The sequence below is a fragment of the Curcuma longa genome, chromosome 1 (genome assembly GCF_044706935.1).
Source record: "Curcuma longa cultivar G26 ecotype Majalengka, Jawa Barat chromosome 1, ITB_CL_G26_1.1, whole genome shotgun sequence".
In the NCBI taxonomy this organism is placed as follows: domain Eukaryota; kingdom Viridiplantae; phylum Streptophyta; class Magnoliopsida; order Zingiberales; family Zingiberaceae; genus Curcuma; species Curcuma longa.
In genome coordinates, this window is record NC_133861.1 from 5,487,041 (window position 1) to 5,506,851 (window position 19,811).

General features: G+C 37.4%; 2 long non-coding RNA genes and 2 pseudogenes across 2 annotated transcripts; all 4 read left to right on the forward strand.

The window, feature by feature from the left end:
* Positions 1-23: 23 nt before the first annotated feature.
* On the forward strand, positions 24-827 carry LOC141822996 (uncharacterized; annotated as a pseudogene).
* A 4,880-nt stretch (positions 828-5,707) lies between these two features.
* Positions 5,708-7,789, forward strand: LOC141835835 (uncharacterized). Its single transcript, XR_012602428.1, has 4 exons — positions 5,708-6,001; positions 6,094-6,173; positions 6,729-6,786; positions 7,593-7,789. It is a non-coding gene; the product is annotated as an uncharacterized LOC141835835 (long non-coding RNA).
* A 4,691-nt stretch (positions 7,790-12,480) lies between these two features.
* Positions 12,481-14,314, forward strand: LOC141841102 (uncharacterized). Its single transcript, XR_012602777.1, has 3 exons — positions 12,481-12,774; positions 12,867-12,946; positions 13,502-14,314. It is a non-coding gene; the product is annotated as an uncharacterized LOC141841102 (long non-coding RNA).
* Positions 14,315-15,047: 733 nt separating this feature from the next.
* Positions 15,048-17,325, forward strand: LOC141823006 (putative disease resistance protein RGA3; annotated as a pseudogene).
* Positions 17,326-19,811: the final 2,486 nt, after the last annotated feature.

Genomic DNA, 19,811 nt, shown 5'->3' on the forward strand with positions numbered 1-19,811 from the left:
CTTCCTACAATCCAACACGGTACCTAGAGATATCATACTGTAGTGAAAGCATACTCTCATGTATCGGAAGGCTAACGGATAATATGTACGACGTGACATCTCTTCCAAGTGGCTGCATCAGAAACCTCACATCCTTGACAAGATTAGAAATTACATACTGCAGAGAACTCCAATCTCTTCCTTGGGATGAAATACAACACCTAGAAATGCTTCGTTCATTGACCATTGAATGGTGTGATAATTTGGCATTCTTCTCATCAAAAGTGGGACGTCTCAATTCTCTTTGTTTTCTACGGCTCTCAGCTTGTCCAAGTATAATTTTGCATCCAGAAGAACTCATACAAATCTTGAATTCAGTACATTATTTCCAAATACAGATTTGTGACAACAAAGTCAATTTAAGTGGGCGACTGCAAGACTTACACACGCTCGAAGAATTGTCTCTAAGTGGTGCACATTATGAATCATCTTTCACCTGGTACATTGATCTAGTATGGAAATCCAAAATTACATATTTGTTGTTGTAATGAATTGGAGTCGTTGATGACAGCAGAACCAGCAAACAATGTGTTAGAAAAACTATACATACATAGATTTTCCAATCTCAAGACCTTGCCTGACTGGCTGCAGCATCTCAAATCTCTTCGTTTACTATCATGAGCTGCCCATTATTAGAAACGGTGCCAAGGGGTTTGAAGAATCTACATATGTTGGAAGATTTGACGATTGATAGCTCACAATTGGAAAGTAGATGCAAAAGGAAGACAGACGAAGATTGGCCGATCATCTCATATGTGCGTAACGTTGATATATGCTCCTCGGATTAAGCTAGACATGATGAAGAGGTAAGATAGAAATCATGATAGTTGAATAAAAAAGATCATTATGTGTATTTAATTTGTATGGTTGCATATATATATATATGCAACCATACAAATTACTCTTTTTATTCAACTATATGTATATAGCATGATTTCTTCTTTTTTTTTTTAATTTATCTAAAAAAGTCGAGTTTAATTTATATAGGAGGCTCTTTAGTGCCGTCGTATACATGCACGTTGATGGAATTCTTGTAGAACTAAAAATCATTTTCAAAAAGATTTTTAAAAAATAGATCGAAAAAAAACAGGAGAATATATCCTTGGAGATTTCAAAATTCTCATAAAAAAGAGTCACTTATTTAAAATTATTAACTAAATTTAGACATTTATATATACATATATATAAAACCGTATATATATATATATATATATATATATATATATATAGAGAGAGAGAGAGAGAGAGAGAGAGAGAACTGATATGCCGCGCGACAAACGCCGCGCGACAGCCGACCTCCCTTCGTTCATCGTCGTCGTTCGTCGCCGTCCGATCACCGTTGGCCGCAATTTCGGACTCGTTGGAATCACAACTCGACGGCGCACACATTGGCATCAGATTCCGGCCGGATTGTGGCCGGAATCCAGCCGGAATCCGGCCAGAAACGCGACAGAGGATCTGTTCGGCGCTTTCAGCGGAAATCGGCCGGAATCCGGCCGAATCACGGCCGGAATCGCCCAGCAGACGCTCTGTCGCGTTTCTGGCCGGATTTCGGCCGGATTCCGGCCACAATCCAGCGGGAATCCGGGTCCGGCCGGAGCGCCGGCGAGTTGGCCTTCCAACGCATCCGGTCCGGCGGCCGTTGGTGACCGGACGACGGTGAACAGGGGCGGAGAAGCGGCGAACGTCGGAGGAGAAGCCGGAGTCGCGGACGGTTGCGCAGGGATTTGTCGCGCGGCATATCAAATTCCTATATATATATATATATATATATATATATATATATATATATATATATATATATTGCAATAACTGTTATGCGCAATGCATTTGTCATTCAAATGGTAAAATTGGTATGATGATATTGAGGAAACATTAATTCATACGGTGTTATGCTCATCAGTTTTATTCAATCATGATTTTTTTAAAAAAAAATCTCTTTTAGGTTATTAAGTTCATTTGTGCTCATCATGTCTTTTGTCCTTCTTTGACTTCTAAATTGGGTCGAGGATGAAGACTGAACAGACGGCATAAGATCATAGTTGCATCTTATGAAATCTTTTGTTGCTAGTAAATTTGTTTAACTTTTTTATTTTCAGAACCAGATGAAGATTGGCCCATCATCTCACATATGTCATTCGTTGATATTTCATAGACTCCTCAGATTCAGCGAGACATGGATCCAAAGGTAAGTAAGAAAATCATGTTAGTTGAATAAAATAACATATCATATATGTATTTCTATAGATGCATGCTTGTTGGGATAGAACATGCATGATTTCTTTTTCTTTTCTAAAGAAGTTTATTTTTTATTTAATTTAGGTAATTATTGAAAAGTTAAAATGTTCAAACTCATCCATAATTTATACTAATCTTGATATGGTAATTTAGCATATCAGGTTGTTCAGTCTCATCAATACCTGCATATTGAAAGAATTCTTTTAAATCTAAAAATCATTTTCAAGATATGGACTAGAAGAATTATTAGAGCTTTCATAATTCTCATGGAAAAATAATCACTTGTTTAGAATAATTCTTAACATTTATACGTAACACTACAAATGTATTTATAATTCAAATGTGATAATATTTCTAAAATAATAGGTAAGATGATATTGCATAAACATCAATTCAATTGTATCCATTGTTGCTATAGTCCTGATATTGAATTGTTTTCTTTTAATCTCTTGATTGTAGGATGAAAGTCAAGGGCGGGAGATTGAGCATGAGATCGTACGTAGGTGTTGTTTAAAAGTGTATATGTTGTTCTTACGAAGTTGTTCGTATATATGTGTGGTTTATATGTTATACTATGCCTTATTTTGTTGTTGGATACATTATAATTTTTCTTTTTTGAAGTTTTATTATTATGTTGTGTGGGAAATTTTTATTGTTTTATGGTGTATAGTTATTATGCAATAAATAAACAACTTGATATTGAGTGATAGTTGTATTATAGTCCCCGGGGCAATGGTGCCGCTGTAGGACATCCAGATTGTCAACCAGGTACTCGCGATTCGATCCCCAGCTACGGCGTATTTGTAGGTTGGCCGCTGTGCGTTCTTCTCGATTTACCTTGGTGACCGGTGGAAAATTTTAGTGGGGCCGGGCCAATCACCCCAAAGGATAGTCAATGAGATTAACTGGGATTTATCATTTTTTGCTCCCTAGACATAGTTGAGTTGGTTACGATGGAATAGACTTGCAGAAGAGGGCAAGGGTTCGAATCTCGGCGAAGCCGAGCAATACCCTCCTCCATCGTGACCAACTGTAGTTTCTCGATTTATCTCCTCACAAATGGTCGTGGGGCCAATTGTGTGGGATTGCTAGGGTGGCGAATTCCACCTTTTGCAGAAGATAATTCTAATATAAGTTTACTTTTAATTTTTTATTATTGAGATTCTTGATACATCATGTACTTGGAAAAGTGGAAAGAAATATATTTTTTATTTCATCTAAAATCTTATAAATTTATTGGAAGCTGGATCTACACAAAAATTGGGATGGAATAGTTAATACGCTTTAAAATAGTATGTCAGTAATCTTTTAATTTTTTTGTGTAAAATTATTATATATTCTTATTTTTGTACCTGCTTATTATTATCCAATAAAGGTAGTTAAAATTTTATATTGAATGTTATTTTTAAAAGAACTACCTCTATTAGTTAGTCATTTTTTTAAAAAATGATCCTCATTGCTAACCCAGAAACCCACCATCATTCTCCATTTAGATGAAAATTCCTACAAATACGCCGTAGCTGGGGATCGAAAATATCTGGGTAACAACTTAGATGTCCTACCGCGGCACCATTGCCCCGGGGACTAGTTAGCCATTTTAAAACTCTATTAAAACTAGCTTTTAGAATCATCAAATTATACAATTAAAACTTTATATATATATATATATATATATATATATTAAAAAATTATAATATAAAAAATAATCAAATCTTTTGTTATAAGAGTTCAATAAAATCATTAGTGATATATAGAAATTAATTATAGAAGTTAATCAAATCTTTCTTTACATAGAGTCAATCAATCATGAGTGGAAAATGATATAACCAATTAGATTGATTTGATTGAGAATAATTTATTTTTGATAGAATATTTATTATTATTATTATTCATTCTTTTTTATTTATTAATTCTCATTGTATAAAATTGTATTTTTAGCTCGTGAATAAAATTATGTGAGAATTTTTTTCAAAGTAGAGTCAGGTTCCTCTCTATAAACAAACATGTGTGATTTTTCTCCTCCGAGGACAACCATGATGCCTATCAATTATTCCACTCAATCTACAGTTGAAAAACCTTTTATCACTATCTCTTCTTTTTTTGGAAGCGATGTCTCATCCTTGTAAATTATAGCCCATAAGTTGAACGATCATAATTATTTACAATAGACTCAGTCAGTAAAGATAGTTATCTGTGACAGAGGAAAGCTGCATGGGTTATCTTACGAGCGACTCCTTTCAGCCCACATCAAGCGATGTATCGTACTAGACATGGCTGATTGAGAATTCAATTGTGCTTACTTGGCTAATTAATTCCATGGAACCTAATATTAGTTATCGTTATATCTGGTTCAAGACGACCAAGGAGGTGTGGGACATATCTCGAAAGATGTATTTCGATCTGACAATACTTCTCAGATATTTGAGCTACGATCGAAGCTGAAAAATTAAAATAAAGTTTAAATTCTATAATACAATACTTCTTTAATCTTCAAGATCTTTGGCAGAAACTTGATCTATTTTTTTGAAGAAGATTTAATGTGTGCTGGCTATAGTATCAAAATTCACCGCAATATTAAAAAAGAGTGTTTGTTTGATTTTTTGACCGGTCTTAATCATAATTTAGATGAGGTACGTGGTCGTATAGTTACACGTGATCCATTCCCATTTCTTGAAGAAGCCTTTGCGGAAGTCCGACAGAAAAAAGTCCATCGTAAGGTCATGCTTACTAATGAGATTATAACACCACAATCCAATATAGGAGATGTTTCAGCTTTGGCACACCAAATCAGCATAAAACAGGTCTTTAGTATGAACACAACAATCTGCCAAGCCATACCAAATATAAATGTTGAGAAATATATGGGAAACCAACAAATTGACAACCTCAAAAAAAGCATGAAAGTTGTGAATTTCATACTCAATTAATTGAGCTAAGAAAAATCTACTATTTGTGGTGTTGATTGAACACCACATGCCCTCTTCATTAAAGAATAGATTGAACAATATTATAAAATTTTCAATCAAATGGCCTTCAATGTGTCTTCTAGGTCTAATGTTGGTTCGTGCTCTATGACTCAATTTGGTAAACTCAATTCATCCTTTCGTAATCATTCAAGGACCCCTTAGATCATTGATTCTGAGGCCTCTAACCATATGACAAGCGACTCAAATATTTTTTTCTTTGTATAATTCCTGTTCTTGTCAAATTACTATTAGAATTGCTGATAGATCATTTAATGTAGTTGTTGGTATAGGTGATATTCAATTGTCTCAGCATATTTGTAAAATACGATAATTAAATATTTTTTTTAAAATAAAGGTTAATGGTTAACGGGTTTAAAACCCGAAACCCATTAGGAATCCATTAACCCCTCCCCTTCTCTCGCGACTTTTCTTCTCCCGCCTGGAAACGCACCCCTTCTCTCTGCCGAAACTGAAGCAGCGCTCTCTCCTTCACTTCATCGCCTACAGCCAAGGAAGGCAACTGCGATTCTTCTCCTTCCACGCAGTCGCTTCGACCGGCGTGAGGTTTCCTCCCTGAGCGACACCCACGGCAAAACCTCTGTTGCCGTCACATTCCCTCTGCACAGCCGACGCCACCGCTTGCCGCCGTTTCTCCTCCGTGGCCTAGCCGCAAACTTAGCCGCCACATCGCCGTTCATAGCCCAGCGAGCCGTCGCCTTTCTCCGCCGGTGGGTTAGGGCTCGGATAGGTTTGATTTGGTAAGGGTTGAAATTCTTATTGGGTGTGATGGATCCCTTCTGGTTTTTGGGGATTTTCGGTTGGATTTCTGAAGGTTGCTTTGATTCGGCAGATCGATCGGCGGAGCGTGGCGATTCTGGATCACAGCGGGTTGGATCTGGGCAGAGCGTGCTAGGGCTTTTGATCCATTAGGTAAACATTGTTATGGCTTTGCTGGATTTATTGGGTTATCTCCTGATTAGCAATGAAGTTAAGGAATCAAGTGGTTAAATGAAACCTTGCTTTCTGAGAATGGTCGGCCTGGTCTAGGCTTGTTCTTATGGCATGTCCATTGGATTATTTGGTTCTTTTACATGCATCTGTTTACAGAGTATAAGACAAGAGAAGAAATGTTAAAAATATTGAGGAATATTAATGAGTAATGATACAGCAAGCTAATTATGAGAGTAGCTAGTTTTTAAAGATGTAATATGTTGATTATGCATTTATAAGGATAAGTTCAATCTTAAAAAGCTTCCTAGCATTGACGGTGGACATCAGTGTCAATAACACAGTATTAGGAAACAATGAACTGGGTTTGATCGTTAATGGTTAGATGGGGGTCGATAATCCATTAATTGGATTTATTAGCTAAAAGGGGATGAATTTCGATGGATTTAGTTGGATTAAATTATGGGATTTAGTTACTGTTAATTTGATACAGTATAATATTAGTAAGCGTTGTATTGTTGGTTATTCTAATTACAGGACAGTGAACTGGAGTTCTAGACGGAGGTTCTTTTCTGACACGGACCACTTTCTGAAGGCGGGTATTTTATTGTGATATGTATAGATTACTATTACTGGCAGTAATTTTGTTTGCTTATATATGTCTATGTTGAGCATTTATCACCTCTTGTTATTGGTACCATGCTATTATCTGCTATTCATTTGACATATTAGCATCTTGATAGATTTACTGTTCATTGGATATATGTCATCTTATTTCTGTTGCATATACTATGGTTACATAGCATCTCTGCATTATTACATGCTGGCCAGCATTCTGTCCACTCGGTCACGCAGTAGCAGTGACGTCAGAGTGCACAGAGGTCACCACCATATCCACGCGACCTCACCATTTGAGTGTGATGGATCAGACGGGCATAGTTCCCACGCGACCTCACATATGGGTGATGGATCAGACGGGTATGATATAGTTCCCACGCGACCTCACCATTTGAGTGTGATGGATCAGACGGGCATAGTTCCCACGCGACCTCACATATGGGTGATGGATCAGACGGGCATCAGGGTGACCAGGACATGTCATATCTACATGTTGCATATTGCATGATTACACTTGCCTTTGGTTATGTTTACTGTATTTGGTTATTGCACATGTTTGACATGCACTTACAGGAGGCTTATATATCTGTTATGGACTACTTTACATGGTTATCGGGTACTAGTATGTACACTTCTTTTGTTTTTCAGTTATGCATTCTTATTACCTTCAGTAGATTATACATGCATGACTATTACTGCTAGGGATAGTTTACTATACATGTCCACTATATACCCGCTGAGTTCTTTGAACTCACCCCGTTGGATTATATGTTTTTCTTTCAGGTTGATGTCTATCTGGAGAGAGCCGCGCTGCTAGTCCCCCTGGCGACAAAGTTGGTTTTAGTTCGCTTATGGTATTCTGTATGGTTGTTTTGATATCGTATTCTTGGAGTTTACTTGTAGTATTTGGATTCGGTACATTGGTTGTTTCCGCAGGTTTTCTCTTGGGTGTTCCTATCGAATATGTTTTCTATGCTAGAGTGTGGATCATCTTATATTTTGATATTTATCTTATGGTGTGCATGTGTATGTGACATTGTTGTTACTTTATTTTGTTTATCTATCGTTATAAATCCATAGATTGTTATGGATAGACTGTGTTGGCCTTATTGTTATATATGTATTCAGGGAATTGCAATTGTTACAGGGGAGATGCTGTCGAAATTTTCGGGTAGCCGTCTCCCGGGGCGTGACAATTTATTTGGTATCAGAGCTAGGGTTCCGAGTCTTTCGGTATTTACGGATTTTCGGAGTTTATCTTATACCAATTTATTGGTATTAGAGAAAAGGTATGCAATGTCTTTCGGTTTTGGTGCTTCGGATTTCTGTTTGGAGTCGTTATTACGACAAGGTCATGTTTTGGGACTAGCGGCGACAAAGCATCTCCAGACGACAATAGGTAAAATGGTTAATCTAGCAATTTTATATCTTTGGTAATACTTGATAATAATTTTAACAGTAATAACTCGGGAAAGACATGCTCCTGTGCGGAGACGCGGTATAGGACGACCACGTAAGAGTATGCTCGAGTCTCTGATGGTATATGAGGTCGTCTCCCTTGCATAATTGGTGTAGTTTTCAACTTAGGATTTTAATAAGGTCTTGATTTAGTGCTTATCGGAGTCCTTGAGTTTATCCAATCGATTATTAATTGATCCATTATTGTTTGTGTTAATATTATTAGTTTTGGTTTAGTTGTTTCATAACTCAATTTATTTATTTAAAAAACAATCCTATGCAAGAAAATAGGTTCGTGTTTAGTATTATATATATTGAATCGAAGTGTTGTTGTGATCAAAGTTTTATGGTGGATATCAACTGTAGTGAAGAGATATTTGATGTGAAGTGTTGAGTAAGGTGAATAATCAACATCGAGTACGATACAGATTTCGGGTGTCCCAAATGCTTGATTATATTAGTGTGCTAAGATTGTTCTTTGGTATGGATCATGTGTTGGTATTGGTATTCAAAATGGAATCTGTAATGATATTGATTGTAGCAGCGATTAGTGTTTCTGGGATAGTGATTATAATGATCTATATGGACAATGGTGCTATAATAATTTTTAATAGATGGTTGACATTGTTGAATTTCAAGATCCACGGTATCATGGTGGTTACATTTGTTGAGGTTCGTCACTTAAAAATAAATTATTGGATCATCTATTTCAATGATAGTAGCATTGAGCCAACGATAAGATGAATTTCAGGGACTAGACTTGCTTACACAAAGCCATATGTCTACGGATTGTGGAAAGAGATTTTTGGTACATGTGTATAACTGTATCGTCCTAGAGCCATTTTCAATCAGGACATAAAAAGTTACTGTATATCCCAGCTAGATTTATGATATAGAGAGAGAGAGAAAAAAAAATGGACTGTTGATATGATGGAATCAACATAACTTGGACATCTGATTCTCTCTATCTAAAATGCTTTATCACCTTGAAAGTTGAATCCTGCACGAGGTTCCTTAAGACGTTAGTGATGTAGGAGTTTCTTTCAACTCTCCTGAATTTAACTGTTTACAAATTGTTATTAACTAAGGTACTAGAGCCATGGGAATTTCATAGATTGAGACTATTCAATTTATGGAGATTGCTTGTGGAATAGGACCAACATTTGGACTTGAAACACCAAGGATTCTAATTTTAATTGGACTATGTATGGATCTTAGCTTTTAATGAACTTGATAACAAAGCAAAGTTTGAATCAAACAAGGAGCATTAAATTAGTATAACTCGGTCAAACTAATGTGGAGGAGGCGTGATATTTCAATTTTTAAAGAAATATTACTATACTATCTCTCCTTTGTGGTTTAGGATAGCCAAGTAAGACATGCTGGAGGACAGTATTGATAAGCATTTTATCATGCCTGAAGGACTCTGAAAAAGAAATTAAAGCTTGGTTTCAGATCAAGTCAGAAAGGAAGCTCAGCAATATTGTGTATTATTCGAACAAAGCACTAGACTTACTACAGAGTATGGGACACTATTATCATTCTTGGGTCAGGGATTTTTAGTTAATTGGTTGGCGAATTAATCTTTTGCTTGTACAACACTGAATAATTTGTCATTTTTGTGCCTTCTGGTTGACAGTTATCACTTATGAAGACATTAGTATGTCTAGTGTGCCACCTGTTGTTATCACTCTGAAGCTCCTTGAGTTCAGAATCTAGATTTTTGATTCAAGACATGCATCATATGAGCACTTGAATTACCTTCATCAACTAAGGATGTCATGGATCAAAATGGATATTTCCTAGTAGTACGTCACTGAAGAAAGCGTAGGTGTTCCTCAACTGATATGTCGATTGAAGATCTAACACTGGAGGGTTTATCACTAAGTAGACCATTGTTGCTTGAGCTGTGACATGCTGTTAGGTTATGTGATGCGGCTGTGATAGGAGAGAGGAATACATCAGTTTTGCTGAAGGAATTACAATACTTGGTGTCGCAGCAACACAATCAGGAAGGTGCATATACTGTTTGAGATTCTCACATGCTTGCTTGGGCTACTAGAGGCAAGGAAGTCGAAAAAGAAAAAAAAAAAACATCAGTTATTGCACCAAGTTTACAGTACTTAGTATTGTATATTTAATGCCCAAATTAGGTCCACCTAAGAAAAGCTGGAGTAGAAACCTTTTTGATCCACACCTATATGCTTGTATAGCATAGCTGGAGCAAATTATTAAGGAAAGCTTAAAACTTTAAGTTCATGGCTAATTTATCTTAGTCTGTTCCTTAGGTGACTATATGAATTATCCTGGATGAACCAATTTTGGCTAGCTTGTAGGACATAACAGTGAACTGGCAATAAATCTTGAGGTTCTTCATGTAGTTGTCATGGTTTATACCATTTTCTGTCCTCTGCTGTGAACGGGCATAGCAAGACCAGGTGAACTCGAAGAAAAGTAAACTTGTCTATGTTGTCTTCTAGAACCTATAACTAACAATTTTATAACTTGGAGTGCAACAGACCATAATATTATTATGTACTGTGGTGTGAATGTTTTTGGAGCCGCACTTCATCAGGAAGTATCTTATTTGGCCATCATGCGATCCATTGCATGATGTCTGGTTGGACTTGCTTCATATACAAGGCTGCTTTGTCTGAATATCTTTGATATCTCACTTGTTTTTTTTTTTAGAGGTGAGATACTCTACAATGTAATTGAGGTTTGTAACTGTAGTCTGCTGATAGACGTTTGAAGATTAAACTTGTGTTGTAGTAATGTGATTGGCATGTCATTTGTCCTCCTGTCCTACTATTGTTGAGTACAAATGATCATAAGAATGGATCTTTGAGGTACTTCACAATTCCCATGGTTCAGCTAGACAGCATAGGAAATTATCAAATCTAATGAGCCTTCAGAATACAATAGCTGCTCAAACTCATCTGTTTCTTATGATTGACTGAGCATTTACATATATGGATTATAGCCTTTATATCATTGTCAAATCAACCATGTATCACAGAATTCTCTTGTAATTGCTCATAGAAAAGTGAGGCAGGGAGGCTAATCAATGTATATAGGATGTCCTGACCTTGTTAAAGAGATGTGTTATTTTGAAAGAAACTCATGTTGAGGGAAGCAACACAAACTGATTCTGCACTCAAATTTTCTTCTGAACTTGACCTTTTTGAATTTGGAGCATCAGTTGACAAGGAAATGATTTCAGGGCTAAATGACAACTCCCTATAAGCTAAATTCTTGATGACATAAGCTGAATTCACTTTGAATTCAAAATACTAAAACTGAAGTTAGGAAGTAAAACTGGAATTTTAGAATTCAGCTTCAAATCTGGAACTCGTTATGAAATCTGGTTAGAACTCAGGAATTACAGAGATTGGTTCCATCTTAGAGGATTACTAGCTGACATTGGTAGCATTTCTAAAGGAAATCTTAAGTTGTTTCAGTTAATGGGGGAAAAAAAATGCTTGGTTAAATAGATTCCTTTCTCTATTTGAAAGTGTTTGCACTATTACTATAGTTTGATGATCAAGAAGCATAAAAGAAGTTGAAGTTTCAACTTCTATTTGTTCTTAACTTTAGTAAGAGAGGTAATAAATAGTCAGCTAAGGATCAAGTGTATATGGTAATGTATATGTTGCATTGGTAGTTTCTTGCTTTGGGTGATATTGGATTGTTATCATTGGTTGGATCATTTAATCATTGATCTACTAAGCTAGGTGACTGATGATGGTTTGATATTGTCATACCTGAGGAGGAAGAGGGAGAAGTTTGCTGTATGGCGGCAGGATTTTCAATTATTGACGTAGCAATTACCTTGTGGAATCTTGTTGTGTTTTTAAGTTTGGCTTGTTTGGGGATCCTTAATCTTAGGTTTAGTTGAGTAAATTGAATTGAAGCACAGTGAAAGCATAATGGAGTGCTACACAATAAAATTCATAGATCAGATATTGGAAATATAATCTGAATTACTATGGTATTTTTGCACTGTAGTGTAAAGGAAGAAATTTGGGGACCAAATTTTTATTAGTGGGGGAGAATGTAAAATACGGTAATTAAATATTTTTTTTAAAATAAAGGTTAATGGTTAACGGGTTTAAAACCCGAAACCCATTAGGAATCCATTAACCCCTCCCCCTTCTCTCGCGACTTTTCTTCTCCCGCCTGGAAACGCACGAGCGTTTCCCCTTCTCTCTGCCGAAACTGAAGCAGCGCTCTCTCCTTCACTTCATCGCCTACAGCCAAGGAAGGCAACTGCGATTCTTCTCCTTCCACGCAGTCGCTTCGACCGGCGTGAGGTTTCCTCCCTGAGCGACACCCACGGCAAAACCTCTGTTGCCGTCACATTCCCTCTGCACAGCCGACGCCACCGCTTGCCGCCGTTTCTCCTCCGTGGCCTAGCCGCAAACTTAGCCGCCACATCGCCGTTCATAGCCCAGCGAGCCGTCGCCTTTCTCCGCCGGTGGGTTAGGGCTCGGATAGGTTTGATTTGGTAAGGGTTGAAATTCTTATTGGGTGTGATGGATCCCTTCTGGTTTTTGGGGATTTTCGGTTGGATTTCTGAAGGTTGCTTTGATTCGGCAGATCGATCGGCGGAGCGTGGCGATTCTGGATCACAGCGGGTTGGATCTGGGCAGAGCGTGCTAGGGCTTTTGATCCATTAGGTAAACATTGTTATGGCTTTGCTGGATTTATTGGGTTATCTCCTGATTAGCAATGAAGTTAAGGAATCAAGTGGTTAAATGAAACCTTGCTTTCTGAGAATGGTCGGCCTGGTCTAGGCTTGTTCTTATGGCATGTCCATTGGATTATTTGGTTCTTTTACATGCATCTGTTTACAGAGTATAAGACAAGAGAAGAAATGTTAAAAATATTGAGGAATATTAATGAGTAATGATACAGCAAGCTAATTATGAGAGTAGCTAGTTTTTAAAGATGTAATATGTTGATTATGCATTTATAAGGATAAGTTCAATCTTAAAAAGCTTCCTAGCATTGACGGTGGACATCAGTGTCAATAACACAGTATTAGGAAACAATGAACTGGGTTTGATCGTTAATGGTTAGATGGGGGTCGATAATCCATTAATTGGATTTATTAGCTAAAAGGGGATGAATTTCGATGGATTTAGTTGGATTAAATTATGGGATTTAGTTACTGTTAATTTGATACAGTATAATATTAGTAAGCGTTGTATTGTTGGTTATTCTAATTACAGGACAGTGAACTGGAGTTCTAGACGGAGGTTCTTTTCTGACACGGACCACTTTCTGAAGGCGGGTATTTTATTGTGATATGTATAGATTACTATTACTGGCAGTAATTTTGTTTGCTTATATATGTCTATGTTGAGCATTTATCACCTCTTGTTATTGGTACCATGCTATTATCTGCTATTCATTTGACATATTAGCATCTTGATAGATTTACTGTTCATTGGATATATGTCATCTTATTTCTGTTGCATATACTATGGTTACATAGCATCTCTGCATTATTACATGCTGGCCAGCATTCTGTCCACTCGGTCACGCAGTAGCAGTGACGTCAGAGTGCACAGAGGTCACCACCATATCCACGCGACCTCACCATTTGAGTGTGATGGATCAGACGGGCATAGTTCCCACGCGACCTCACATATGGGTGATGGATCAGACGGGTATGATATAGTTCCCACGCGACCTCACCATTTGAGTGTGATGGATCAGACGGGCATAGTTCCCACGCGACCTCACATATGGGTGATGGATCAGACGGGCATCAGGGTGACCAGGACATGTCATATCTACATGTTGCATATTGCATGATTACACTTGCCTTTGGTTATGTTTACTGTATTTGGTTATTGCACATGTTTGACATGCACTTACAGGAGGCTTATATATCTGTTATGGACTACTTTACATGGTTATCGGGTACTAGTATGTACACTTCTTTTGTTTTTCAGTTATGCATTCTTATTACCTTCAGTAGATTATACATGCATGACTATTACTGCTAGGGATAGTTTACTATACATGTCCACTATATACCCGCTGAGTTCTTTGAACTCACCCCGTTGGATTATATGTTTTTCTTTCAGGTTGATGTCTATCTGGAGAGAGCCGCGCTGCTAGTCCCCTGGCGACAAAGTTGGTTTTAGTTCGCTTATGGTATTCTGTATGGTTGTTTTGATATCGTATTCTTGGAGTTTACTTGTAGTATTTGGATTCGGTACATTGGTTGTTTCCGCAGGTTTTCTCTTTGGGTGTTCCTATCGAATATGTTTTCTATGCTAGAGTGTGGATCATCTTATATTTTGATATTTATCTTATGGTGTGCATGTGTATGTGACATTGTTGTTACTTTATTTTGTTTATCTATCGTTATAACCATAGATTGTTATGGATAGGCTGTGTTGGCCTTATTGTTATATATGTATTCAGGGAATTGCAATTGTTACAGGGGAGATGCTGTTGAAATTTTCGGGTAGCCGTCTCCCGGGGCGTGACAATATTATTTTGAAATCTATTTTTCATGTACCTACTCTAAAATAAATTTTAATTTCTGTTAGCAAAGTTACCCTTGATTAGTGTTTTGCTAAATTTTTACCTTTTTCGTGTCTTTTTCAGGACCTACTATCGAGGACGACGATTGATAATGCTTGAATTCACAAAAGTCTTTATTACTTCGAGAATAAAATGGTTGTCTTTGTCGTCTCATGTTGCTTTTTTTATTTTAGTAATAGGGAAATAATGTCTTGACACGGTCATGTTTTACTAAAATTGAGCTATGGCAGTCTCTCTCCACAGTCAAATAAGTGTTTTGCATTTGTTTCTTGTTTCTGAAAGACTATCCGATGCGAAAGGATGAATTGATAAAGCTGTGGATAACAAATGGTTTTGCAAGTTCAGAAGGAAATTTTGAAGCTGAAACAGTGGGCAACCGCATCTTTGATGATCTTGTGTCGAGATCATTCATTCTCTTGGCACCTTCCCGTTATTTTGAAGATGTAACCGAGCGCACGATGCATGATATGGCACGATCCATATCTGTAGATGCATATTGGAATTCTTATCAAGACTCGGCGGAAGATATTGGAATCAGAACATATCGTTTGCAAATAGTTGAAGGAAAGTTACCAGATATGACTCAGGTCTTATGCAAGAAACCATCGTACTTGCACACTTTTGTGTCCCTTATGCCATTATATTCATGTTCATTGAGTATCAATCTGCTTAAAGTCTTCTTAGAACTGAAATATTTGCGGGTGTTTGATTTAACTGACTGTGGCATCAGGAAGATAACGACGTCAATAGAAAATCTGATACATTTGAGGTAACTCAACTTATATTACAATAAATTTTGTAATAAAGACTTGTATCTCAATCTGGATTTCAATCAGGAACTTCGAGAGCTACCAAAAGAGTTAGGGAATATATGCAAAACCTTCGGGAGTTTACCTGTGGATTTCAATCTGGATTTAGAAATGGATAATAGATTGACACACATTCCCTGTGGATTATCTAGACTAATTAATCTTCGAAGTTTACCTGTCTTTATTGCTGGGGACGGAACTGGCGCATGCTCAATTTTAGAACTTGAGGATTTGAAACTTCATGGAGAAATGGAAATTAAAATTTCTCATGATTTTAAGAATTATTCTCACCGTGGAAGAAAAATCTTGAAGAATACATATCTTAATAAACTATGCATAGAGTTTCATGGTTCAAAAACATATCACAAGGACATGTTGGATGATCTTTGTCCCAACACGAGCTTAAAGAAATTGCGGATAAAGAACTATAGTAGCCCACAATTTCCAACATGGTTTATAGAGTTACAACTGCCAAATTTGGTTGCAGTTGGCCTCCACTGTGATCGTGGGCATATTCCTCCGTTTGGAAATCTACAGTCTCTTAAGACGCTTGAGTTCTCTATGCATGGCATTGCACTCTTGGGCGCTGAGTTCCATGGGTACGGAGGCTTTCCTTCCCTTCAAGAACTCTACTAAGACTTAATTACATGGCATGTATAATTTAGAGGAATGGTCAGAGTCTCATGATGACGAGTTTTTCCTTGCACAGTCTAAAGATTTTCGATTGTCCTAAATTGAAAAATATGCCGAGACTTCCTAAAATCCAAAAACTTAGATAGTAAACTACAATAGCAGCATATTCTCATTTATTAGAGGAATCCTAGCGCTTGACATATTAAACTGCAGTAGAAGCCTACTCTCGTGTATCGGAAGACACACGTCTCTCTCTAGTCTCCCATTGAGGGGGATGGACGAGATGACATCTCTTCCAAGTGACTGCATCAGAAACCTCACATCCTCGACAAATTTAGAAATTACAAACTGCAGAAAACTCCAATCTCTTCCTTGGGATGAAATACAACACCTAGAAATGTCTCATGCGTTGGTCGTTGAATGGTGTGATAATTTGGTATTCTTCTCGTCAAATGTGAGACGTCTCAATTCTCTTCGGTTGCTACAACTCTCAGGTTGTCCAAGTATAATATTGCATCCTGAAGAACTCGTACAAATCTTGAATTCAGTACATTATTTCAAAATACAGATTTGTGGCAACAAAGTCAATTTACGTGGCCGATTGCAATACTTATACACACTCAAAGAATTGTATCTCTATGGTGCGCATGGTAGATCATTTACCTATAAGCACAGAAGTAGTTACAGAATCCCAAAAATACGTATTTGTTGTTGCCATGAATTGGAGTCGTTGATGACAGCAGAACCAGCAAGCAATGCGCTAGAAGAACTATACATAGATGGAATTTCCAATCTCACGACCTTGCCCTGACTGGCTGCAACATGTCAAGTTTCTTCGTTTACTATCAGTTAAGAACTGCTCACAATTAGAAATAGTGCCAAGGAGTTTGCAGAATCTACATATGTTGGAATATTTGACGATTTCCGGTAGCCCACAACTGAAAAGTAGATGCGAAAGGGATAAAGGCGAAGATTGGCCGATCATCTCACATGTACCAAATGTTTATATACGCTCTTCGGATTCAACCGGGCATTGTGAAGAGGTAAGATAGAAAACCATTATAGTTGAATAAAACAGACCATTATAGTATTTGTATGGTTGCATATATATATAGCATGATTTCTTTTTTTTTATTTAAAAAAGTTGAGTTTTCAAACATCCACTCGATACTAATCTTGATATGGTAATCTATATATAAGACACTACAACAAATATAACTTTCCGCAGCGCGTCATCAACGGCGCACAATTAAAGTGTGCTGTTAATAATAGTTTTTACAGCGCGCCTAATTAAGTCCGCTGCGGAAAATATTTTATATTTTATAATAGAAACCGTCTCTCAAAGCTTCTTAGATTTGAAAGGTTTGTTTCCATAAATTTGGCTGATCATGTATGGTCTCGTTATAATCCTCAGTTTATTTCTAGTTTCTCTGACTATAATCACATTTGTTATACATCTCTTAATTGCAGCACAAAGTCTGAAGACAAACTTGCCTCTCTGGATGAGTACATCTCTAGAAGAAGAATTATGAGGTTAGTTGATGCATTTAAGTTGTGTGCTCATTCTGCATATATCTACGACCTTGTTGGATGAATCTGACTGCCATCATCAGTTTTTTTGTAATTCAAACTGGATTAATCTCTGTCATGGTGATAAGATCAAGATTGTGATCTGCTATCCCATTGTTGTCTTCTTCGGTCCATTTGTAGATCATTTTGTGATCAGTTACATTTTGCTTGAATTGACTGTTGTTTAAAAGATTACATCCTCCTATGCCCTTTTGCATTTTGTAACAAAGAGCTATACATAGATTTGCATCATGTTATTATGTCGCTTAGCCTACCACTACCTTTCCTATCTTTCCATCCAAGTAAACTCACTGTTATGTCCACCTTTATTCATAAACTTCATCCTGATTCACTAAAATTTCCGACATTCATCCATTATGTTATAATCTGGTAAAGGAAATGCTTGTGTTTTTTCTTGCTCTTTTTCAAATATCTAATTTTTTGCCAAATCTTTTCAAGGTTATATTCTTCACTGATCCGGTCGATGAATACTTGATGCAATACTTGATGGACTATGAAGACAAGAAGTTCCAGAATGTGTCGAAAGAAGGTCTCAAACTTGGAAAAGACTCAAAACAGAAGGACCTCAAGGAATCCTTCATGCTCAGTGATCCAAAGGATTTTGCCTCCAGCATATACAAATCTGTGCAGAAGAGCATGGACATCAGCCCTAATGCAACAGTGGAAGAGGAAGACGATGCAGAGGAACCCGAGGTTGAAGAGAAGGAATCATCAACCAAGTCAGATGATAAAGAAGACCACGATCATCATGTTCCTCTTGAGGATGCAATAGGAAGCATAGTAGCTTGGGCATCGATGTTTATAGTTTTATCTGATTGATTTGGACGAATCGATATACTGTTTGTAGTAAAAATGAATATGAATTTGGATTGTTTTGTCTAACTAGATATAGATGATTATTTTTGATATATTTGAACTATGATTTTATAATTGTGAATGTGATGTTATCTAATATTTGTATATTGGATTTTAAATGTTAGAGCTTTGAGCAGGTTATAATTATTTGTATTTCCATTATATATTTGTGTATATAGGCCTATTGTATTTTAAAAATATAATTATCCGCAGCGCGCGGGGCGCGTGCTGCAGATGCACCTTTCATCAGCACGCGGGGCGTGTGCTGTGAAAAATCGTATCTTTCCGCAGCGCGCGGGCCACGTGCTGCGGATGCACTTTTCCGCAGCGCGCAGGCCGCGTGCTGCGGATGCACCTTTCCGCAGCGCGCGGGCCGCGCGCTGCGGATGTATCCAACACTTTCAACAGCTTAAAGTTATGCAGCACGTGATGTGCGCTGCGGATAGCTTAATTGCGCGCTGCGAAAAGTCAAATTTGTTGTAGTGAGAGGTTGTTTAGTGCCGTCGTATACATGCACGTTGATGGAATTCTTGTAGAACTAAAAATTATTTTCAAAAAATAGATCGTAAAAAAACAGAAGAATCCTTGGAGCTTAAAATTCCCATAAAAAATAGTCACTTATTTAAAATTATTAACTATAAATTTAGACATTTATATATACATATAAATCCGTTTTTTTTTTGCGTTGTCATTCAAATGGTAAAATTGGTATGATGATTAAGATCTAGTCCAATTGTAGGTGACTTGCTGTACCTTGGTCAAGTTAAGATCTAGTCCAATTGTAGGTGACACGGTGGATGCAATGCTTGACTCGGCCTAGTGCACGACCCCGTCCAGTGCTCGACTTTGCTTAGTGCCCAACTCCGCTCAATACATGACTCTACCCAGTGCCCGATCGCCACTTGAACGACACGTGGAAGGTAAAGTACTCAACGGTTAATCACCTACCCCATTAATACGACATTGTCTTGTACTGTGCCAGGCATGGGCGACAAGACCCTCAACAACCACGATGATGGGATATTTCCCTAACCGTTGATATGACGTCCCCTCTGACTCCTTATATAAGCCCCGCTTCTCACGGGTGCAAGTA